Source organism: Panthera onca, chromosome E2 (genome assembly GCF_046562875.1).
Source record: "Panthera onca isolate mPanOnc1 chromosome E2, mPanOnc1 haplotype 2, whole genome shotgun sequence".
Lineage (NCBI taxonomy): Eukaryota > Metazoa > Chordata > Mammalia > Carnivora > Felidae > Panthera > Panthera onca.
Window position 1 is genome coordinate 41,053,064 of NC_138353.1, and position 23,079 is coordinate 41,076,142.

At 39.7% G+C, this 23,079-nt stretch overlaps 1 long non-coding RNA gene across 2 annotated transcripts in view; it reads right to left on the reverse strand.

Moving 5' to 3' along the window:
• Window positions 1–694: 694 nt before the first annotated feature.
• The window catches only part of LOC132690317 (uncharacterized), an 809,984-nt gene continuing 787,599 nt past the window's right edge, over window positions 695–23,079 (reverse strand). For both annotated transcript variants that reach the window (XR_013552500.2, XR_009615340.3), the window contains 2 exons: window positions 6,720–6,803; window positions 695–1,139 (listed from right to left, as the gene is read on the reverse strand). This is a non-coding gene — a long non-coding RNA (uncharacterized LOC132690317). The remainder of the gene's footprint in view (window positions 1,140–6,719; window positions 6,804–23,079) is intronic.

Consider the following 23,079-nt stretch of genomic DNA (forward strand, 5'->3'; position numbering starts at 1 on the left):
GCCTGGAATTGTGATGCTTCCAGCTTTGGTTTTCTTTTTCAAGGTTTCTCTGCTTATGTGGGGTCTTTTGTGGTTCTATATAAATTTTAGGATTTTTTGTTGTAGCTCTGTGAAGAATGCTGGTGGTACTTTGATAGGGATTGCATTACATATGTAGATTGCTTTGGGGAGTATAGACATTTTAACAATATTTGTCCTTATAATCCATGAGCATGGAATATCTTTCCATTTCTTTGTGTCATCTTTAATTTCTTTCATCGTTGTTGTATAGTTTTCAGAGTTAATGTTGGGGAGCTTTGAGAGTAAGACCACAGTGGTCAAGTTTCACTTCTCTCCTATCATATCAAGGATTCTTAGTATCCACATGACTTATGTCTATGGATGTTTGACTTTCATCCCCTGGCTGAGGTAGTGTTCGTCAAGTTTCTCTACTGTTAAATTACTCACGTTTCTCCCTTTTTCATATTTTTTTGGAACAAAGTCACTGTGCAGAGACCAAACTTGAGGAGTCTGGAGTTATGCCTCCCCCTTCTTAAGGGCAAAGTGTCTACATAATTATTTGGAACTCCACACAGGATGTATGTCTCTTTTCTCAATTACATTTATTTAATCACTTATTTAGACAAGTATAGACTCATAAATATTTATTCTCTATTTTGGTTTTAATACAGTACTACTTAATTTTGTTGTTTAAATTATACCAGCTTTGGCCATTGAAAAAGTTCTTTCAGCTGATTTCTGTGCCTCTTTGACTCCCCCCACCCCAATCAATGTAAACTCTTTAATTTTTTGAGTACTTTCTTCCTTTTCTTTTTAAAGTTTATTTATTTACTTTGAGAGAAAGAGTGGGATGAGAGCTGGGAAAGGGCAGAGAGAGAGAGGGAGAGAGAGAATCCCAAGCAGGCTCCATGCTATAACTGCAGTGTCTGACGTGGGGCTTGATCTCACAACCCGTGGGATCGTGACCTGAGCTGAAACCAAGAGTCTGATGAGTCTTTCTGATCCAGGCTCATCTTGCTTACTTCCTGCTGTGGCACTGAAGTCAGCAATTTCTTCTAGAAGCCCAGTTCACTAACCAAGATCTTGGTTCTAGCTGTGCACATTGCTATTGGGGTGTTGTTTCTTCTTGGTCTTCTCAGCTGAGAAAAAAAAATTATAAGTATTATGTATGTATCTGTATACCAACTCCTGTATATATGCATCTATCTATCTATCTATCTGTCTATATACACACACACTCATGTATATACACACATGAATATTTCTGCCATAACCATCTGTATCTATATCCAGCTAAACATGAGTTCATACTCCTATCTCCAGCTTTAATCCATTACATTAATCACTCTAGCCTCCTTACCTTGCTTATCTGTAAATTCCTGCTTAAACAGTGAGAAACCCAGCTCCCATCACCTGCCATCCATTTACTGAATTGTTTAGTTCCAGTATGCATGTCTAACTGCATGAGAATTATTAACCTGTAGCCCTTGGGGAAACAGCATTATCAACCTGAGTACAGTGCTTATGTGTGGTTCTTTTTGCCGTTAATCTTACAGACTCCACTTACTTCCAAAGTTACCGCTCTCAGCACCTTCTCCAGCTGCCTGCTTCAGCGAGATTGTCTTACACATTTGTAATACAGTTGGAGTCTCTTGTCACAGTCTACATTTCTTTCTGGGGTTCCCCTGATTTCCTAAATGATTTTTTTATGTGCATGCATTAAGGTTTATCCTTTTGTGCTGTACAGTTCAATTATTCATTCACTCTTCATCATCTATTCATTCCCTAGTCATTCATTGTTTACAGCACTCCTATCACATGCTCAAAAATAAGTTGAATTAACTGACATTTAGAAAATGTCTCTACTGGCCTTTAAAGTAGAAGAGAAAGATTAGAATCTATAGAGAGGAATAGAATAAACTCTACCAGAGCGTAGCATGAAAAAATTCCTGCAGTAAAGAATTAAAGCTGGCTAGGAGTCTCCTGGCTGCCACGCTGATGAAAAGAAACATAGCAGGGTCCGAGGACAGACAGATCCTCTCCTGGTCCGGAACACTGAGTGGTAGCTGTAAGGGCTCACTTTACAGTGCTGTGATACAACATCTGGGCCTGGCATGCCTGTGGGGAGTTGTAAAGTCCATATATATGGACTAGTGGACTAGGGTTCACTTTCGATCTACATGCAGACTCCCAGGTGGCAAGAGTTCAAATTCACCCTAAGGCCAGAGAAGCTTGCGTTTCAAATTCCTTCTGGTTGCTCCAGGGATCTCTCCCCTAGAAGCTCAGGAGAGCACGTGAGATTTGCTGCCACCACTGGTTAAGAGCCTTCATCATCACCATCATCAGGAGGAACATTGGAAGAGACATGTTACCCCTGTCTTAACAAAATGCTTGTATTTGTTCTTCCTCTTCGTATGTTCATGCCCACCTCGGAAGTCTTACCTGGTACCTGGTTATCCCCATCTTACAGATAAGTGCAAGGTCAGAGAGGGCTTGATTTTCTGGTGGCCCACAGTGAGGACAAGGTACTCAACCCCAGGATCCAGCTTTCTCTTGACTCCCCAGAGTGTTTCTATTTCCATCACCCTTAATGACTTGGGGACAGAACCCCAAATAAAGGTCATCTGACCCTGAGACTGCATCCTCATTTGTGATTCCTGTGAGAATCTATATTAGAGGGACTGAGATTTCATATATATGGACTTTACAACTCCCCACAGGCATGCCAGGCCCAGATGTTGTATCACAGCACTGTAAAGTGGTCCATGGCCGCCTTTGACAAAGAAAGCAGATGTTCCCTTTTGTCTTTCCAGGTCCTTCTTAGGTACCAATATTTTCTCATATCTCACATCATTTTTTTAAATACTCAGAAACAAAGAAGAATGAAAACTTGTGAACAGTCAGAGAAGGTTGTGTTCATTCCATTCCCATTCTGTTTGCACACACATATTCAGAGATTTTTCACTCTGATTTTACACACAGAGTTCAAATGTCAGTAATTACTTGATACCTAGGCTTACAGAATATTCAAAACAGAAACTGGAAGAGAGGCAAGCAGGTATTAGAAGGATTAGGCATGAAGTATTTAAAATAGGAAACTGTCAGGGAATGCTTAGTTTGGGGGCACAGTGTCTCTGGGCACCTCCATTTCCCCTGAGAGCACTGGTTCATTGAAGCACAGTGCTATAATCTGTGCTCAGAAAAATGTTTCCAAAATATTTTTTTAGGTACAAATATTTTAAATGGTGACAATTTAAAAAATGTTATTCAAAATGATTAAAATAAGTAAACATTTCTGTATTTAAACTAGGTAAGCCTTAAATCTGTGGAAATCAAGATTACCCAGTATTACGCGTAAACTCAATCAACATTTACTGTGTATAAACTGTGCAACAGGAATTGGGGATAGAGAAATAAATAATATTGATCCCTGTCTTCAGGAAGCTCAACATCTAATTTGAGAATCTGTCCCCAGGGGTCTGGATTGCTGATGTTTTGGGGCATAAAAGGCTGATGGTTAAACCTTTCCGCTCTATGAGTCTTGAGGACTCCTGGAGGTGAGAACCACTGAATCAAACACTTAAAGTTTGAGAAGAAGCAACAAGGAAGGATGGAAAGAGGGAAAGAACACTGTTACCTTACTGAATTTGGGCAGATGGAAAAAAAAGTCTTATCCAAAAATTTCCACTCTGTGGATCCATATCAATTTAGCCAAATGCCATAAGTAAAAGGGTAATTTTACAAACACCATCCCCTCCATGATTTGTAAGTTAGCAATGTAGGTGTCATTATCCCACTTTCAAGGGAGTACAAAACTGAGGCCTCAAGAGTCGGACCATCCTACCCAAGCTTAGGCTAGGGTAGCCAGGCATGGTTAGGGCTGGATGAGAATCCAGGCCTGTCCCATTTGGTGTGAAATCTCAGCCCTCTTCACTAGGCAACATCGCCTTCAGCCATAGGAGGTTGGACTGACGAGGGAAGTGTCTACAATGATGTGCTACGAAAAGAAAAAAAGAAAAGAAAATGCATCCTTAGGATTCCCTTCACAAGAGAGGCAAGTGCTAACTCTTCATTCATCCATGACTGAGTATCTAATCCATCCCCTTGTAACATGGCCACTCCATCAGTGAGGGTTATAGTGCATTCCAGTTGGGTGGCTTGAGAGTTTAATAAAAAGAATATTTACTAAAGACATAGTGCCATGTAGCAAACCCACAGGACATGTGTATAGTAGCCCAAGCTGAGTCAAGAAGCAAGGGGAGGGAAACAGTGACTGGGATCTGGAGAGGGAGACCTGAGAGCAGAAGGACTTCTAACAGGAGCTGTGCCCTTCCTTTTGAGGGGGGTGAAGTCATCCATGGTACCCACAGTGAGGGAACCAGGGGAATAAATGATAACATCTCAGTCCTTTTGTTCTCCCTCCTTTCAATCTCCTGATGGATTCCCCATTGGCCCAATCCATCTGGAAGCTGGGAGGTGAGGGACCCCATGAAGCCAAGCACAGAGCGGAATGAAAAGGGGAAAGTACATCTGGGGAAGGAAATAATATACACCCCCCCCAACCCCACCGACGCTTTCCAACATGGAATAAACTTAGCATCAAAACATGTTTTTCCATCGGGATCAGAAGAAATCTCATGATCTGTGCTTGCTTTGGGAGCATATATACTTATGGTCTTTTTTAGTACAGCTTTCCAGGAGCTAAGAGTAATTGATTGGAAGTGGCATAGAGGTTGGGATACATTTGCTGTCTTCACCCTAATCCCAGCCTAACTTGTCCCTTATTTTTCTTTGATTGGTTTGATCATTTTGATACCAGTAATGGCTTATAATTTTTTTGTGTGATTAGCTAGAAACCCAGCATAGGTAACGCTTTATGGATTTAAAATATCCAGGGAGGAGTGCCTGAGTGGCTCAGTTGGTTAAGTGTCCAACTCCTGATTTTGGCTCAGATTATGATTTTGGCTCAGGTCATGAGATCAAGCCTGGTATTGGGTTCCATGCTGTGCATGGAGGCTGCTGAAGATTCTCCCTCTCCCTCTTCCTCTGCGCCTCCCTGCCCACCCCCCACTCTTACTCTCTCACTCTCTGACTCTTACTCTCAAAAAAAAAAATAATCCAGGAGACGGTAATGTTGTCATGAAAGTAGCAATGGACTTGGTTTTAGAAATTTTCATATCTTACAAACTGGGTGACCTTGGGCAAGCCATGTGCCTTATCAGAGTCTCAGATCTTCTCAGGGAATGTCACCAAAAAGATGTGACTGTCACTTGACCCGTGAGCTAGACCTGGGCACTCAGAGGTCCCTCACCCCTTTCCTTGTCCTTGGAATGTGCCTTTTCTGTTCCCAGAGGCTGCTCCGAGGACATAGCCTTGAGATTGTGACATGGTATTGAAAACACTTGCATGGTATACGTGACTGAGAACATTGAAGGCCTCTTTATAAACTTTTAAGATTTGGCAGGTAAGGTGCAGGGATCCATTCATCTTGCTGCTGCCTAAGACAAGCTTGCATGTAAGTTCCCATTGCCTATTAAGTCCACCATCTACCAACTTGAAGTGTCCTCTTTCTTTGGCCTCTCCCTGCACTCCAATAGTGGGGGCTGGTTTCAGATTACACCTGGGAAGTTCTGGGAGGCTTACAAACCAACAGATCTCACTGGTGTGAAATAGGAATATGAAGTTATTTCTCAGGATGGTACAATTCTGAACAACAAAAATGTGGTTATATCACACACAAGAGGGATATGATTTTTCATATTACATTTTAGTGAGGCATTATAGTAGTTTAAAAAATCAACCTCTAGGTAGATAAAGACTTCAAACCTGGGCTCGGGAACTTCCTAGCTGGGTGACAATGAGCAAATTCCATCATCTTTCTAAACCTTAGTTTTCTAATTTATAAAACAGTACTAACTAGAGCACCCAGCTCACGGGCCATTCTTTACCTGTTCATAATAAATAGTAACAGTAACTATGGGTGTTAGTTATTACTGCCTCATCCTAGATGCAAAGGATGCCTTCAAAGCAATGGTCAAGTCCATAGTCCAGGTCATTCTTTAATGAAACAGCACTCACGGTGCCCTGGTATTCTTTAGGATGCCTTATCTCGCTAGAGACAAACATCAACAGTTAACATCTACCACTCTTGAGACCATAGGTCATAAACAGAATTAAACTCCTGAGTGCTGCCTGCTTCTAGTGTTCCTCCTGGATTTTGTTTATCAAAGATACTTTGCTTTAGTCTCGTGATTTTCCATGTAAGCTGATTGAACTCACTCGCTTGGCAGTCAGATCGGCACATCTCCTGTTTCTGCTAATTTGCTAGTTGACCCTGTATAAACCACCTAATTTTCTAGGTCTCATCAAACTCAATAGATAGATAAGATATATAGATATGTAGATAGATATATAGATAGATCGAATTTACACTAGTAAACCCACTCAATTTCCATTTCAAAAATTCTGTGATTCCATCAACCATTCTCTGAAAGTAAATTCACTTATTCCTGGAGTTCCTTTATCACCCTTCATACGTAGAAAGTGTTCAACAGACTCAAAAGAACACACAAATATCAAGCACCTACTATGTGCCTGACACCAGATACGTACTTAATAAAGTCTGGATGTTTTCTGAAACAGTGTCTTCCATATCAATTCCCCAAACCAAGACTTTCATCTGTCTCCAACGCAGTAGAAGCAACTCACATGAATCTCACCTTTGTTAAATTCTGCGGTGGACCTAAAGGCTCCGAAATTCCATATGGTTGCACGTTGCTGAGCTTTGATTCATACTTAATTTCCTAAAATGAGAAGGGAGGATTAGTTGAATGAAAGGCTGTGGTATAAAGAGCAATACATATGTCTTCTTGGCTAATGTCTGCTCTTTTTCCAGTTATTAGAATTAATGCCATCACAGGAAGGGAGCAGAGTTGTTTTTCCCCAGGAGAACAACAGGGGGAATGTACTGCAGATAAGAAACATTTCTGGAAACGGAAACAGAATAGCTGTACACATGACAGCTTGATCTGGGAAGCCTGACAATCTTCCCCCTTTCCTCATCTTTTAATTCTGATTACTGCCAGACTGAGATCTACCTATCAGTTCTCAATGCTCTTTGCAAGAAAGGTTTCATTGTGAAGGAGGGGGGCTGGCCTTATTTTACCAGTAGAAGGCTATTATCTTGCAACAGCTGTTTATAGTTAACTGCAGCCCATACTTAAAGCCTGAACGCTGGAGCCTTATTTAGTGCCTGTGGATTTGCGGTGAACAGCGTCAGGCTTAACTCTTTGTTCTCCCTGGAGTTGATGGCTTCAGTGGGGATTCGAGATGGAGAGGGTCTTTAACAAAGAGGGTGGAAATAGATGGAGGGTTGCAGCTCACAAGTGGAGCAAACGGTTCCACCTAACGATGGTAAATATTGAGGTATTATGATCTCTTACGGGTGTGCTGAGCACTTTGTAGGTATTATTTCAGTGAATTTTGACCAAAAGTGCTCTGATGTTGATATAGTTGTGCCCATTGCACAGGTGAATAAATGGAGGCTCAGGCAATGAATGCTGGGATTCAAATCCACATGAATCCAGTTATAGAGCCAGAGTGCTTAATTCCTACGTTATATTGTATTAAGTCTCCCATTATTCCAGAGGTGTTAGCTGAAGATGCTCAGTGCTTTGCACTGTGGTGCTGCACTATTAGAGAAAGAAAGTTTCCACCCAGAGGATTCTCAGGCTGGCCAGAAAGGTGAGTGAATACAGGTGATGCACTGCAAACAAAGAAAAACAGTAAAAAGTACAGAGACTTTTCAGGGTGGAGAGAGTAGATGAGGACCCAGAGGAATTTAGGGAAGGGGCAGAGTTTACTATATAACAAAACAAAACAAAACAACAAAAAACCCCACTAATTTCAAGAAGGAAACCCAGCTGCAAAAAAAAAAAAAAAAAAAAAAAAAAATAAGGAACAGTGCAGACAGGCTGATTTAACCAGAGGATTATTGAGGGGGCTGAGGGATACAACCAGAACCCCGGAAGCATCTTGGCTGCCCAGCCAGGAACTTAGAGTTGATTCTCCAGGATACGAGCAACAAGGTGGTCAGATGCGCATTTCAGAAGGACCACTCCAGCTGTGGTAGGAAGATGTTTTGGAGGGAGTAAAGCAGAGGAGGTGAGAAGAGTTAGGATGTACTGTGATGATCCAGGAAGAGGAGAATGGTGCCAGGACAGTGGAAATGGGCAGCGGGAACTGGATCAAACAGATGCATCGCAGGTAAGAACAAATAAAATGGTGTTCAGCCTCCTTGCCTCACTCAAGACTAAAAAGAGGTTAAATTTTCCAGCAGGAAGTTGGAAGGAACATTGCTCCAACCACTAACTCAACCCCAAATGACATACATTCCTGAGGGTTACAATGCTAATCAGTGGCATTTGGCGGTGGTGGGTGAGACCATGCCAACAACACACACACACACACACACACACACACACACAGTTTCATTTTCTCAGCACGTCTGGAATTTTTGTTCTTTGTTTGACTCCAACATCTTTCCAGATGACAAAGAAAACCAAAGATCTCTCAGTCCATTGTTAAGCACAAAGAGAGGCGAAGTCGGGGGTTGTGGGGGAAAAGTTGGCGGACTCCGAATTTTTATTCTCTGCGAGGAGGTTCGCAACAATTCACAGTGGGAGAGAGAGTGGCTTGCCAGAGGGCTCCATGTGACTGGGCTAAACTAGAAGAATATGTCAAGTTCAAGATGAAAAGACAGCCCTTGCAGTTGAAAAAGGAGCTGGGAGCTAATGGAGCTGGGGAAGGGGGCCTTTACAAAGGAAAGTGCTTATTTGCAAACTTGCTTCTCTGTAGCAAATGCTCCCAGGACCTCTGGCAAAAGGAATTCCTGGACACAGGCCTTCCCGTTGAGCCGTTAGTGATCTGCGGTTAATTACCTCTCGCCAGGCTCCCCTTCTGCAGCCAGTCCGTGGGGTGGCTGCAGAGGTTTGGGGTGGAGGTTTTGCCCTTTTAATTCCAACATTCAACAAAGTGAAACTCCTACAACTGCAGAGCTAGAAGAAACCTTACTTGTTCTGCTCTAAGTTCCTAATTTTTATAGTGGCAGGAGTCCTGGGTCAGACCAAGCAGGGAGAAAGGCAAAGCCAGCATGGGAGGCTTGGGGGTCTGTGGGTGGTCCATGAGCAAGGTGGGGCCCTCATGCCGGGAGGGTATTCTAGGAGATCCTGACTGTCACTCAGCAAGAAGATCTGCCTTCATTGTAGGAAGTGGAGCGTTCCCATCATTTAGGCCCAGATTTGCTTACACTGGCCAGATGGGCTAAGGCCACTTCTTCTACTGCCCTTTTATGCTCCCATTCTTTTACAGCAAAATAAAACCAGTCTTTCCTGAGAAGAAAGTGCATTAGATTAGTCAGGACCCTGCAAAGATAGGTAAATAGCTAAGTGGAGATTTATTTTGAGGAATTAGCTGATGGGATTGTAGGCGCTGACAAACCTGAAATAGAGCAGGCTCAAGGGCTGGAGGTTCAGGTCAGAGTTGATGTTGTGGTCTTGAGGAGAATTCTTTCATCATCGGGAAACCTCTCTTTGGTCTTCAGGTCTTCAACTGATTGGATGGGGCCCACTTACATTAGGGATGGTGATTTGCTTTATGTGAACCCCACTGATTTAAATGTTACTCTTTAAAAACATACCTGGGGCACCTGGGGGCTCAGGTGAAGCGTCAATCCAACTCTTGATCTCTGTCTCACAGTTTGGTGAATTCGAGCGCCACATTGGGCTCTGTGTGGACAGCTCAGAGCCCGCCTGGGATTCTCTCTCTCCTCTCTGTCTCTGTCCCTCCCCTGCTCACACGTACTCTCCCTCTCTCAAAGTAAAGAAATAAACATTAAAAAAAAATAAAAAACAAAACAAAACAATATATTTGTGTTTGACAAAACAACTGAGGACCACAGCCTAGCTAAGTTGACCCATAAAATTAACCATCACAGAAGGAATTCCAACAGTGTCCAAAATGTGTCAGTAGTCTCTATTGGGAGATCCTGGGGATGAAGTCCCTGTCTAGGGATTTTCATCCTTCCTCCCCTGACAAGAGTTTAACACATGCCATTTTAGATCTTCCAGCACCCCCACCCATCTCTTCATCCCTAATCGTAGCATTTCCTCATTCCAAAAGTAAACGTAAATAATAAGATGAGCAAAGCCAGGACTCTGCTTCTAGATCATAGATCTCATAACTGGCATGAGCCCTTGGCAGGGGACTGTTGAGGAATCGAGAAACCCTAAGGTTATTTGGTGCCTTTTATCTCCATGACTTACTCATTCCATAACTGGAAGCCTTTTATCTCCCACTCCCGTTCACCCATGGTATGCAGCCTTCCCCACCCCTCCCCTGTAGCGGCCATCAGTTTCTTCTCTGTATTTATGGGTCTGTTTCTGCTTTTTGTTTGTTTATTCATTTGTTTTTTAGATTCCACATATAAGTGAAATCATATGGCATTTGTCTTTGGCTTATTTCATGTAGCATAATACCTTCTGGGTCCATCCATGTTGTTGCAAATGGCAAGATCTCATCCTTTTCATGGCTAACACTTCATTGTATATATACATCACATCTTCTTTATTCCTTTATCAGTGGACACTTGGGTTGCTTCCATATCTTGACTGGTATGGTCTTCCATATCTTGACTTGACTGGTAAATGCCCAGTACTGGAATTACTGGGTCATATGGTATTTCTATTTCTAATTTTTCGAGGAAACCAACATTCTGTTTTCCATAGTGGCTACACCAGTTTGCATTCCCATCAAAAGTGCATGAGTGTTCCTTTTTCTCCACATCTTCATTAATGCCTGTTATTTCACGCCTTTTTAATTTTAGCCACTTTGATGGGTGTAACCTGATAACTCATTGTGATTTAGATTTAGGATTCCCTGATGATTAGTAATGTTGAGCATCTTTTCATATGTGTTGCACATCTGCATGTCTTTTGTGGGGGGAAAAATGTCTGTTCAGGTCCTCTGCCCATTTTTAAATTAGATTGTTTAGAGTTTTTGGTGTTGAGTTGTATAAGTTCTTTACATATTTTGGATATTAACCCCTTGTTGAATATATCATTTATGACTATTTCTTCCATTCATCAGAATGCCTTTCATTTTGTTGATGGTTTCTTTTACTATGAAAAAGCTTTATATTTTCATGTAGTTCCATAGTTTATTTTTGCTTTCATTTCCCTTGCCTGGAGAGACGAACCTGGAAAAAATGTTGCTGAGGTCAGTGTCAAATAAGTTATTGCCTGTGTTTTCTTCTAGGAGTTTTATGATTTCATGTTTCACATTGAGGTCCTTAACCCATTTTGAATTTATTTTTGTGTATGCTGTAAGAAAGTGGTCTGGTTTTCCCAGCACCACTTATTGAAGAGACTGTCTTTTCCCCATTGTAAATTCTTGCCTCTGTTGTCATAGATTAATTGACCATATAAACATGGTTTTATTTCTGCTGTCTACTCTATGTGTCTGCTTTTGTACCAGTACCATACTATTTTGATTGCCACAGCTTTGTAGTGTATCTTGAAATTTGGGGTTGTGAAACCTCCAGATTTGTTGTTCTTTCTCAAGATTACTTTTGCTTTCTGGGCTCTTTTGTAGTTCAGTACAAATTTTAGTATTATTTTGTTCTAGGTCTCTGAAAAATGCTGTTGGAATTTTCATCAGGATTGCATTGACTATGTAGAATGCTTTTGGGTAGTGTGGACATTTTAACAATATTTTTCTAATTCATGAGAATGGACTATCTTTCTATTTGTTTGTGTCATCTTCAATTTCTTTCAACAATGGTTTATAGTTTTCAGAGTACAGGTCTTTCACCTCCTAGGTTAAGTGTATTCCTAGATATTTTATTCTTTTTGGTGCAATTCTAAGTGGGACTGTTTTCTTAATTTGTCTTTCTGCTAATTTTTATTAGTGTATGGAAATTCAACAAATTTCTGTGTATTAATTTTGTATCCTGAAACTTTACTGAATTCATTTATTACTTCTAATCATTTTGGGTGGAGTCGTTAGGGTTTTCTATATATAGTGTCATGTTATCTGCAAATAATAATAGTTTTAATTCTTCCTTACCGATTTGGATGCCTTTTATTTCTTTTTCTTGTCTGATTGTTGTGGCTACAACTTCCAGTACCATGTTGAATAAAAGCAGTGAGAGTGGACATTCTTGTCTTATTCCAGATCGTAATGGAAAAGTTCTCACTTTTTCACCATTGAGTAAGATGCTAGCTGTGGGTTTTTCATATATAGTCTTTATTGTGTTGAGGTATGTTGTTTCTAAACCCACTTAGTAGAGAATTTTTATTATGAATGTATGTTGAATTTTGCATTTATTCTGCATCTATTTGAGATGTTCATAGAGTTTTTATTCTTTTTTGTGTGGTGTATCACATTGATTGATTTGTGAATATTGAACCACCCTTGTATCCCCAGGATAAATCCCACTTGATTGTGGTGAGTGATCCTTTTAATGTATCATTACATTTGGTTTGCTTGTATTTGCTGAGGTATTTTGCATCTGTGCTCAGCAGGGAAACTGGCCATAGTTTTCCTTTTTTTGTAGTGTCTTTGTTTGGTTTTGCTGTCAAAGTAATGCTGGTCTTGTAGAATGTATTTGGAAACTTTTCTTCCTCCTCTATTTTTTAGAATAGTATGAGGAGAATAGGTGTGAACTCTTCTTTAAATTTTTGGCAGAATTCACTTGTGAAGCCATCTGGTCCTGACTTTTGTTTGTTGGGAGTTTCTTTTTAATGAACTTAACATTTTTCTTGAGGTTTTTTGCTCTTTATATTCTTTATTCTTTAAAAAAACACAAGAGACAACACAAGGGTAGAAAAGGTGTGGGAGACACAAATTTAAAATAAAAATCAAAAAGTTAGAGCTAAAATATTACTCTCTTATTCTAAAAAAAAAAAAATGTATCACTGTCTCATATTGTTTCTTTATACTGCTTTTGGCCTGAAGGTCAGTTTATGTACAAGGAGGGGAAACCGACTCCTTAGATTGGGAATAAAGATTTATACTGGGGTTTTCCAGACTTTGAGTGAACATATTCTGAGAAGCCCCACTATTTTTCTCTCTGCATAATAAGGGGTCATATTTATAAATACAGGTGGAAAGTCGTGGTATAGGTCTTTGATTTAGGTAAGGGGTATATCCTAAGAAGCTCCTTTAAAAAGTCATTCATGAATGCCTCAGTAGCACCAATTAACCCCCACATAATCCAGTAAAGCACAGCTAAAAACTTGGAGTGATACAACTCAATCTTTAATAAGAATCACTAATTATTATATGATGATAAATAAAAATAAGACCACCTGAAGTTTTGGGGGTGCCTGGGCAGCTCAGTTGGTGAAGCGTCTGACTTTGGCTCAGGTCATGATCTCACAGTTCGTGTGTTCAAGCCCTGCATCAGGCTCTGTGTTGACAGCGTGGAGCCTGCTTCAGATTCTTTGTCTCCCTTTCTCTCTGCCCCTCTCCCACTCACACTCTGTCTTTTTCTCTCTCAAAAATAAATAAACATTAACAAAAAACAAAGACCACTTGAAGTTTTGGGTGCTCGTAGGCAGGTTAAGGACCTTTGCAGGTTGAAAGGGTCATATGATTATCCTGGTGTCACAGTAAATTTTTATGCACAGGCCTCACAGGAATGACATACTATAGACCTATGAGGCCTTCCTTAAAAGTATGACCAAATTCTAACTTTCCTTAGCCAATGCCAAAAACATGAGACTTTTCAGATGCCTTCTGATAGGCATGACTGGCCAAGGCCCTCAAGTCTGTGCTTCTCCCTTTGTAGCACTCCTTGCCATCATGGTGAATAAATTGCTGGGTCGGTTGTTTATTTGATGGTCTTTCTCCTCTGCTGGATGGTGAATTCTGTAAGGGCAAGGATCTGAGCCTAGTGTAATGATTGACATAACACTGGGTAAACTATAGCTTGAGGAACACTCATCAAATGAATAAATATATTGACCAACTAACCAGTAGCCAAAGTACTACATTTTTCAAGTGTGATTAAGCAGGTATTTTTATTCACATGGTCCTATCTACTTCCAGTTACCATAGACACAAAACTTCAGTTTTCCCTCTCTTTTTCCTTTCTTCTCTTGAAGTATAGACATGGATAACTGCATACTTTCAGGGATATTTAGAGGCCACCACATATTTGAGGCTGCCCCCGTTTTCTGCTACCACCACTCCCCATGGATTAATTCTTGGAAAACCAATATCAGTGTGTCAGTGTTTGCCAACTACCCATCTTTTATCTTCCTTTCCTACAAGTTACTTCAAAGCTTGAAGAAAATCTGGTGTGTTTGTTACTTCCACATGGGCTTTTGGTTTTTCAAAATGGAGATGTCTGGGAGCATATATAAATTAAAGACGTTACTCAAGGCGCTCTATAATTTTATCTACATCTTTTAATTTGTTCTCATTCCTAGCCACTTTCCACCATGCCCTGAGTGCCCCAGCCCACCACAGCATAGAGATGCATATAGAGAAATGGTAACTAGGTATCAGGTCGTGAGGAAGGTACTGAGAATACATGGAGAACCAGACAGACATGGTCTCAGCCCTCATGAATTTACACTTGTTAAAAGACAGACTGAGGCATATTAGAAATTTCAAGAGTTTATTTGAGCAAAAACCATTTCAAATCAGGCAGCCTCAAACTAGAAGAGTTTAGGAGCCCTGTGCTGACAGGAGTCAGGGCAAAGACTTATACAGAGAAAGTACAGAAGCAAAGAAAGGAAATTATGTCATTGGCCACACCGTAAAGCCTAGTTGGCTGTTTGTGATTGGTTGTCCTTAGCATTTCAATTTTGTAAGTTTGAGGCATTTACAGGCTTAAATTTTGGTTTGCTTACTTAGTCCTCCATGGATTAGTGACTCAGTTTCATGGCCTCATCGTTTAATTAATTTAACACACTGGATTGGGGAACGTAGACATTAAGCAAGTATGCTGAGAATAATGCAAGTTAACAAAGAGGATTTAAGAAGTGTGATGAGAGCATAAATCTAAGAATTTAACAGAGTCTCGTGTGTCAGGACAGGCCAACTTGAGAACGTGACATTTAAGAGGAGAATTGAAGGAATGGGTAGGATTTAATCAGGGACCAGAACTGGGCTGGGGACTCTGTTACAGGCAGAAGAAAGAGTGGTTAAGAAGACCCAGTTTTGAGAAAGAATATGCTGTGTTCAAGAAAATGAAAGAAGCCAGAACACTGGCAGGAGAGGGAGAGTTCTTCTACTACAACATACATATAATTTGGTGTCCCTCTATCTTCCTCACTCTTGCATTCCCTTCATCTTGAATGTTATCCCCCTTCTCAATCTTGTGCATACTTGGTTCACTATTAATGTTCTAAAAGTTTGCCGAATATCTCCCCTGATGGAATCACTTCTTCCCTGACAATTCTGTATTCAAACTTCTTCCATGGTGCTCATTTATTCACGATTCTGCCATGTCACTATGTCCTCCTCTACCTGGTGGTGGCCTCTATACACCTTATTCCCGGGACTTACACTGTGGCCAGTGCAGAGAGAAACTCAGTGCCTTTCCCAAAATGAATTATATTGTTTGATTCAGCCACATTCAGCGGAGAGAATACCCCGCCCCAGCAAGCATCTAGTTCATGGTTCCACCTAATACTGAAACACTTTCTTCAGCATTTCTAACTGACAACAGGCTTTCTAGCTAATTATTGCTTCAAGAAAGCCCACAGAGGGCAATGAATATAAGCTTCTGAGTTTGGAAATATCTATAAAAGAACAGATTGGGAGAAAGGTTTAATTTGGGTAAGAAGATTAATACTCTGAGCTTAAAAATCATTAAGGGGATGTGAGGGAGGAGTGAACTTTGAATAAACAAAGCCAAATCTAATGAAACATTTCTGTGATATTAAAGGCAACTTAGGAGCCAAGGGACTAACACTGGGTTTATAAACATCATAGAGTCATGGATATTGTGAGCAGGAAAACCTGTCACAGTAAGATGTGGCCACGAAAATCAGGTCAGCACCAGAAGGTCTGAGAATATTCTAAGTGTTTCTGAGTGGAGGACTCAGGATCATTGAACTCCCTGCTTGGTCCTCAGACCCAGCTTGTACCTCTTCAGCTGTCCTGGTCTCTGAGGCCCTGTGTTCTTCTTTCAGGAGGTAGCCTACCCCCACAGTCCCTTCCACACTTGTTTTTCTTTGGGCTTATAGTCCCTAGCATGTGACAAGTGCATAGAGGCATGTGTAGCATCATTATGATAACAATAAAAACAACAACAGCAACAACAATAATGATGCTGTAATATACGAAAACTCTCTTCACCTCTGTGAGCTGCCCTTTTTCCCTTTCTGAAATGCGGATCATAACGTTCATCCTTAAGTCTGAGGGCGTCATCAGGAAGGGGCTTAAACTGTAGTGAGGACACATAAAGTCACTGGAAGTAAAAGGAAGCATCATGTCATGATAGGAAAGCATCCGTCTTTACATAGATCAATTTGGCAGACTTCCCTTCATGTATATTCATTCATATATTCAATCATGTGTTCCTTCATCAGCAAATGTTTATTCCATGACTTAGAAAATCTGTCAATAATATGCCATATTTGCTACTTACCACTAAACATACTATCTAGAGTTGGCAAGATGAGAAACTTTGATTGCAAGTCAAAGCATATAGTCTTTTGATTTAGAGCTTGTATTTGAAATTGCAGTTTATTTGCTATTTCATATGACCTTGCATGAAGGAATTTTCTTTTTCCATTTGGCTGTCCTGGGGCATCTTGTCGTATCTCAGTGTCTTCAACTCAGAAATGCAACTGTCTATTTTTTTTTTTTTTTTTTTTACGTTGCCTCCTGGAGCCACCCAGTGGGAATTTTAACTTTGACAAATAGTTTATATTTTATCTTAGACCATCCCAAATATACCTTCTAAATTGCTGGTATTACATCCACAAATATTTGTGGAATGTGGTAAGAAACAATCAGAAATGTGGTTTTATTTATATGGACACCATACTGGACCTTAAGCGTGTAATCCTAAACAAGGAAGGCCCAGCACCTGCCCGCCTCGGGCTTAAACTCTGTAAGGGAAGACAAATGTTGTGCAAAAAAACACAGTAAAATCTGATGAGTGTTAAAGTAGGGAAAGAATAGAGGAACATGTAGACAAATGGCAGAGACCTAACTCAGTGTAGGGGTCAATGACATTTAATAAATATTTATGAGTGTGTAATCTTAAGTAATTCAAAGGCACTTGTAGGGTTAGGCTAGGAGGTAGTAGGGACAGAGAACCATGCTCTAGTTAGCACAACAAGTTGGTATTTTAAGTCTGGCAATGAAAGGATAGCGGTGAATACCGGATACTAGGGTTCAAATCCTACCTCTGTAACTTACTATGTGACTCTGGGTAGGTTACACAACCTTACTATGCCTCAATTTCCTTATTGTAAAGTGTAAAAATGCAATGCTCAATCTTGTGGCACTGTTTTGATACTCAAATTGATATACAAAAAGCTCTTAAAAGACTGCAAGGCTCATAGTGAGAGCTACATAAGTGTTAACGATTATGATCATGATTATTCTACTGTTACAAACTCTGCAATTTCAGAAGAGGCAAATAAGCACCCGGAACCTCATGCCCTGGATCCACAAAATGGGGATATTAATATCTTCACTGCAGGGGGCATTATTAACTGAAATGTTAAATGCAGAGCATGTGTATCTGCTAGACATCCTGTAGATGTTTAGCAGATGCCCTTTGGTTTCATAGTGATAGCCCAAACTTCGTGGAATGCCTTGGCCTTGACCTTGGCCCTGGCTGCTGTTGACAGGCTGTCTTCCTGTGTATATCCTTATAGGTCTTCCTCCTCCAGGTTTTCCTAAAGCAATGAAGCTCATGCAGAGGATAGGTCAGGTGTCCCTCACCCAGACATAAAGATGGGCCACCCATGCTTGGCAAGGACCATGTTAGTGAGCCCAACACTACCTGATGACCGCATGCTTCCTTTGTAAGTTGTTTAATGATGGTGCTTCAGACATCCCGGACCCTTGACAATTTTCCGTGTCTTGCTCTGAGTGTCACACTCAGTGGGGGAAAGGTCAGCAACAAAGAGGAGGTGGACACAATGAGGAAACTCTTGTGCCAACACCTGTCAAAGAGAGATGCAATGACCTTTCAATGGCTCCCCTTGGGCTCTCCTTGATGCAAATCTGGGAGGCATAAGACGGGGCTGCTCTCTGTAAAAAGAATCCATCACCCAGCCATTTCCCCAGGTCCCATTAAAATGCTGACACCATTAATCTGCACTACTTTACTCCTCATTATGCAGAAATGTGCTCCTGATCAAAAGTCCCCTTGTGTAGCAGCCTGATTCATCACCAATAGCTATGGGCCACACACCAGAAATTCATAATCGGTTGACATTATCCACCCAAATCATTCCCAGGATTTGAAAGCCTAAAATGATGTCTGTCATTGGGAAGAGGCAACCACACAGGATGCAATCTGTAAACATCTGCAGATAGCACTGGTGTCTAATACAATGGATTCCCTTTTGAACATGGTTAAATTAAGGAATGAGCGATCTCCCTTGTACATGTTTGGGTCATCTGTTTTCTGAGAACTCACCCACATTCCCATGTGGGAACTAAACAGTTTGGAGACTCAAGGGGTACCTAGGATAGGGAGATGCAGACTCCGTGATACAAAAGTCCTAGCTTGGGGACACAAAGCCAGAGACATTTCTACTATGAGCTTACATACTTCTGAGTGCAGTGCCCTTTCCCCAACACCCACATTTGACGGTTGCCACTGAGTCCTATGTGAGCTTGCATTCTGCCCTCGCTTCTTCAGTCACTTGCATTCTGCCCTCGCTTCTTCATTCTGTCTTTCAGTGCCTCACACAGGAGTGACTTGGATTAAATAATGAACTGTGAGTTGTAAATGTGTTCTGACTCTGAGTCTGTCCTCTGGGTGATAACCCCTCAGTTGACTAGAACATTTTTTTGTAAGAAATGGAGCCCTAAATCAAGCTTGTTAATAAAACTAATAGCTACCTAATTCCCTGAGAGATGATCAGGTCCCAGAGACTGTGGCATGTGCTTTGCAAGCATCATAGCAATTATTTTTACAAACTGCCACAACTTCATAGGATTGTTACGGGAACTTAAAAATTAATACACATAAAATACTTAAAGCATGGTAAGTACTCAGGAAATGATATTCATTAGCATTATGGATCCCTGCTAAACATTCCACAAACAGGGCAGCTTTATCTCCCTTTGAACATCTTCTGACAAGAAAATTGCTTCTGAACACTCTATCTCAATTCTAGACCCTTCTGGCCATTGGGTTGAACTGTCGTGACTTGGGCTAGACAGAGTCTGCATCTTCCCAGGTCCCATCTACTGTTTGTATATTTGCCTCCTACCTAAATAGAAGAAGTCCAGTTCTTTCCATTAAGGAAATATCCCTAGAATAATTTAAAAAGTAATCCTAATCTTGTTAAGTCTTATATTAGCTAGGCCTAAAAAAAGTCATTTCTTTCCACTGGCCCTTCTATGACTGGAGCTTCACTTCTTAACTTAACATTTAAAACCAACCATCCTCTACCTCGCGGTGCTTCATGCTGAAGAACAGTGGTCAACGAGCCAAATGACTTCTCTACTTAAGCAAGAGAGGAAGTAGGTACTAAACAGGCACCCAGGGACTTTCCTCAAGGATTAAACAGATGCTATCATTTTGCCATATTCGCTTCAACTTTCTTTTAAGGAAGAAATAATACAGTATGGCTAAAACCTCACTACACATTCCTCCACCTGTCTCTCCCTCCCTGGAGGTGACCAAGTTGGAAGTTGATTTGTAACTTTTTCTATGTGGATACAACTGGATGTTTCCACAAATAATATGTAGTGTTGTGAAAATTTAAAATTTAAATAAATGCTTCCATGCTGTGCCTATCATTTGATACCTTACTGTTTGTACTCCAGTTATACACATTTTTTAAATATTTGTTTTTTTTAAGTTTATGTATTTATTTTGAGGGAGAGAGAGAGGGAGAGAGCAGGGGAGGGGCAGGGAGAGAGGGAGAGACAGAATCCCAGACAGGCTCTGTGCTCATATAGTACCAAGCCCAACGTGGAGCTCAATCTCACAAACTGTGAGATCATGACCTGAGCCAAGATCAAGAGTCAGACACTTAACCAAGGCGGAGGCTCCTTACCAGTGGTATAGAATGTAGGCAACGCTTCCATATTACAATTTTTCATTTTAATTCTTTCTTGCTGTTGTATAGTGATCTACTGTGTGAGTTAGCCACAGTTTATTCAATCCCATTATATAGGACAATTACCTGTAGGTTAATTAGGTTGATTTCATTTTTTTAAAAAATACACACACACACACATATATGTATATATACATGTATCTAAATATATACATAGATATGCACATATATACATACACAATCTCCTCTTATATATATATACACCCATGTGTGTGTGTGTAAGCACAGAGACCCACACACATACTCTGCCCTTGTATATGTGCCTGGGTGTGTGTGTATGAATTTCATATAAATTACCAGTGGCATAGAATAGGCTGTCATAGAACATGCACACCTAACAGCATTATTGGATATTGAAAAATTGTTCCCCCAAATTGCTATGCCAATTTATTAACACCATTAATATATGGAATCATATACTTGATCTCAAAAACATAAAATTAGGAGAGATTATATAGGTCATGTTTCCTACTCACCAATCTAATAAAATTAGAAATAATCACAGTAAAAGGCAAAAGCCAAAATCACTTGAAAATTGGAAAAAGTATAGGATAATTGAATTATGAACCTTGGAAGCAAGTGATGAGGTAAATTGTTGCATACGAAAACCTACAGAAGGTAACACAAAACTGTAATCAGTGGGAAATATAGAGCCACATATTAAATTCATAAATTTTAAAATGCATTCTTTTCAGAACCAAAGAATAAGAACAAATTAAGAAATGTGGTACTCAGTAAACCAGAAAGTAAGAAACAAAAGGAAGGAAGAATTAATAAAGTCTATAGTTAATAAAATTTTAGAAGTAGCAATGACAAGGAAACCCAAAATCTGTGTCCTTAAAAGACCAATGAAACATATCAGGAGTTTTGTTGAGGAGAGAGAGAGAGAGAGAGAGAGAGAGAGAGAAGAAATAGGCAAGATTATAAAAAAGAAGATATGACTGCAAACAGCAGATTAAAATAATGAAAAGGAATCATACCTATAATTTTATGGAATCAGTTGGAAAACTTACTGGAAATTCATGATTTCTTAGAAAAATACACATTGACTCAGGAAGGGAAAAAATAGAATACTATATTACTCTAAATAATATTAAATAATTAAAATTTATCACTGAAAAAGGCAACAAGACAGACTAGTTCAATATTGACTTTCATCCATCATGTTTAAAGTCGCCAACTCAAATGTTACAGAAGCTAGTTCTGACCATAGAAAAAAATGAGAAATTGGCCAGTTTTACATGCAGCCAGAAAAACACTAAAATCTGATGAAGATAGTATAAAAAATACCAATCACTTTCACTTAGGAATATATAAACACAAATATTATATAAAATGTCAACAAATTGAAACAGTGATACACCAAAGAGTAACCCCTGTGAGAAGCAGCAAAGGTGCAAAGTCTCATTTCAACTCCTAGGGAAAGGGTGGATTATTTCAAAATGGCACTGGCAAAACTGACTATCCATCTGGAAGAAAAACGTCCAAGACCATATACAAAAATATATACCTTAAAGTCTTAAAAGTAAAAATAAAATCCTCTATAAAAACCAATAAACGTACCAATAAATAAATATGCACTTCTTGACGAAATCTGGGAACCCAAATGTCTTTGCATTACATGACACAATTGCATACAACACATATAATATTAATTATTATAGTATTTAAAGTAACCATACATATTGACAAAGAAAAGAAACTCTAAAGGAAAAATCTGTGAGGATATGAATAATAACACACGAGAAAAATTAGAATGGCTCACAAACATTTAAACATGTCCAAAGTCAGAATCAGAGGCATACAAATTAAATAACAGTCAAATAATAATTTATACCCACGAAAAGTAACTTTTTAAATTTAAAAACAGCCATTGTTGTCAGGGATATAGGAAAATGGGTACTCCCATAGATTAATCATAGAAATCAGAATTTTTAACTTGTATTATGAACAACCTGACAACACTTGTTAAACCTAGAAATACACCTAACCCACAACCCAGCAATACCAATCTTGGGACTCTGTTCCATAGAAATAGAGCTCCAGTGTGGGAGGCTATTTGGGTACTGTTTTGAATATTATATCTGTATTTTTGGAATCAGAATGAATGTTAATATATTTGAAATAAAAGTGAATAGATGGACACACATATATAAATGCATACACACATTTTAAAATTACATAATTATCTCCAGAAAGGCAATCATATAGTACATATTTTTCTGCAGTGTGCTTTTCTAGTTCAACAGTAGCTCATGGATATCCTGTCAAGTCAAAAGGTATGCCTCTAACTAATTCTTGTTAATTATGCAGATTATTTTTTGATGTGGTAAGATAATTTAGTCAAACATTCCTACAGACTTGGGTGGCTTCACTGGTAAACATTTAAAGAAGAATGAATGTTAATCTGCATCAACTCTTCAAAAAAATGGAAAAGGGGTGAATGCTTCCCAAAAAATTCTGAGTCCAGTATTACCCTGATATCAAAATCAGGCAAAGACTTCATAAAAAAAATTATAGACCAATATCTCTGGTGAACATAGGTGAAAAACTCCTCAACAAAACGCTACCAGACCAAACCTACCAACGTATATAAAGAATTATACACCATGACCAAGTGGAATTTATCCCCAAGTTTGATTTAACATTTGAACACAAATTAATGCAATACACTATATTAATGGAATAAAGGATAAAAAATATGATCATCACAATAGATGCAGAGAAAGCACTTAACAAAATCTTA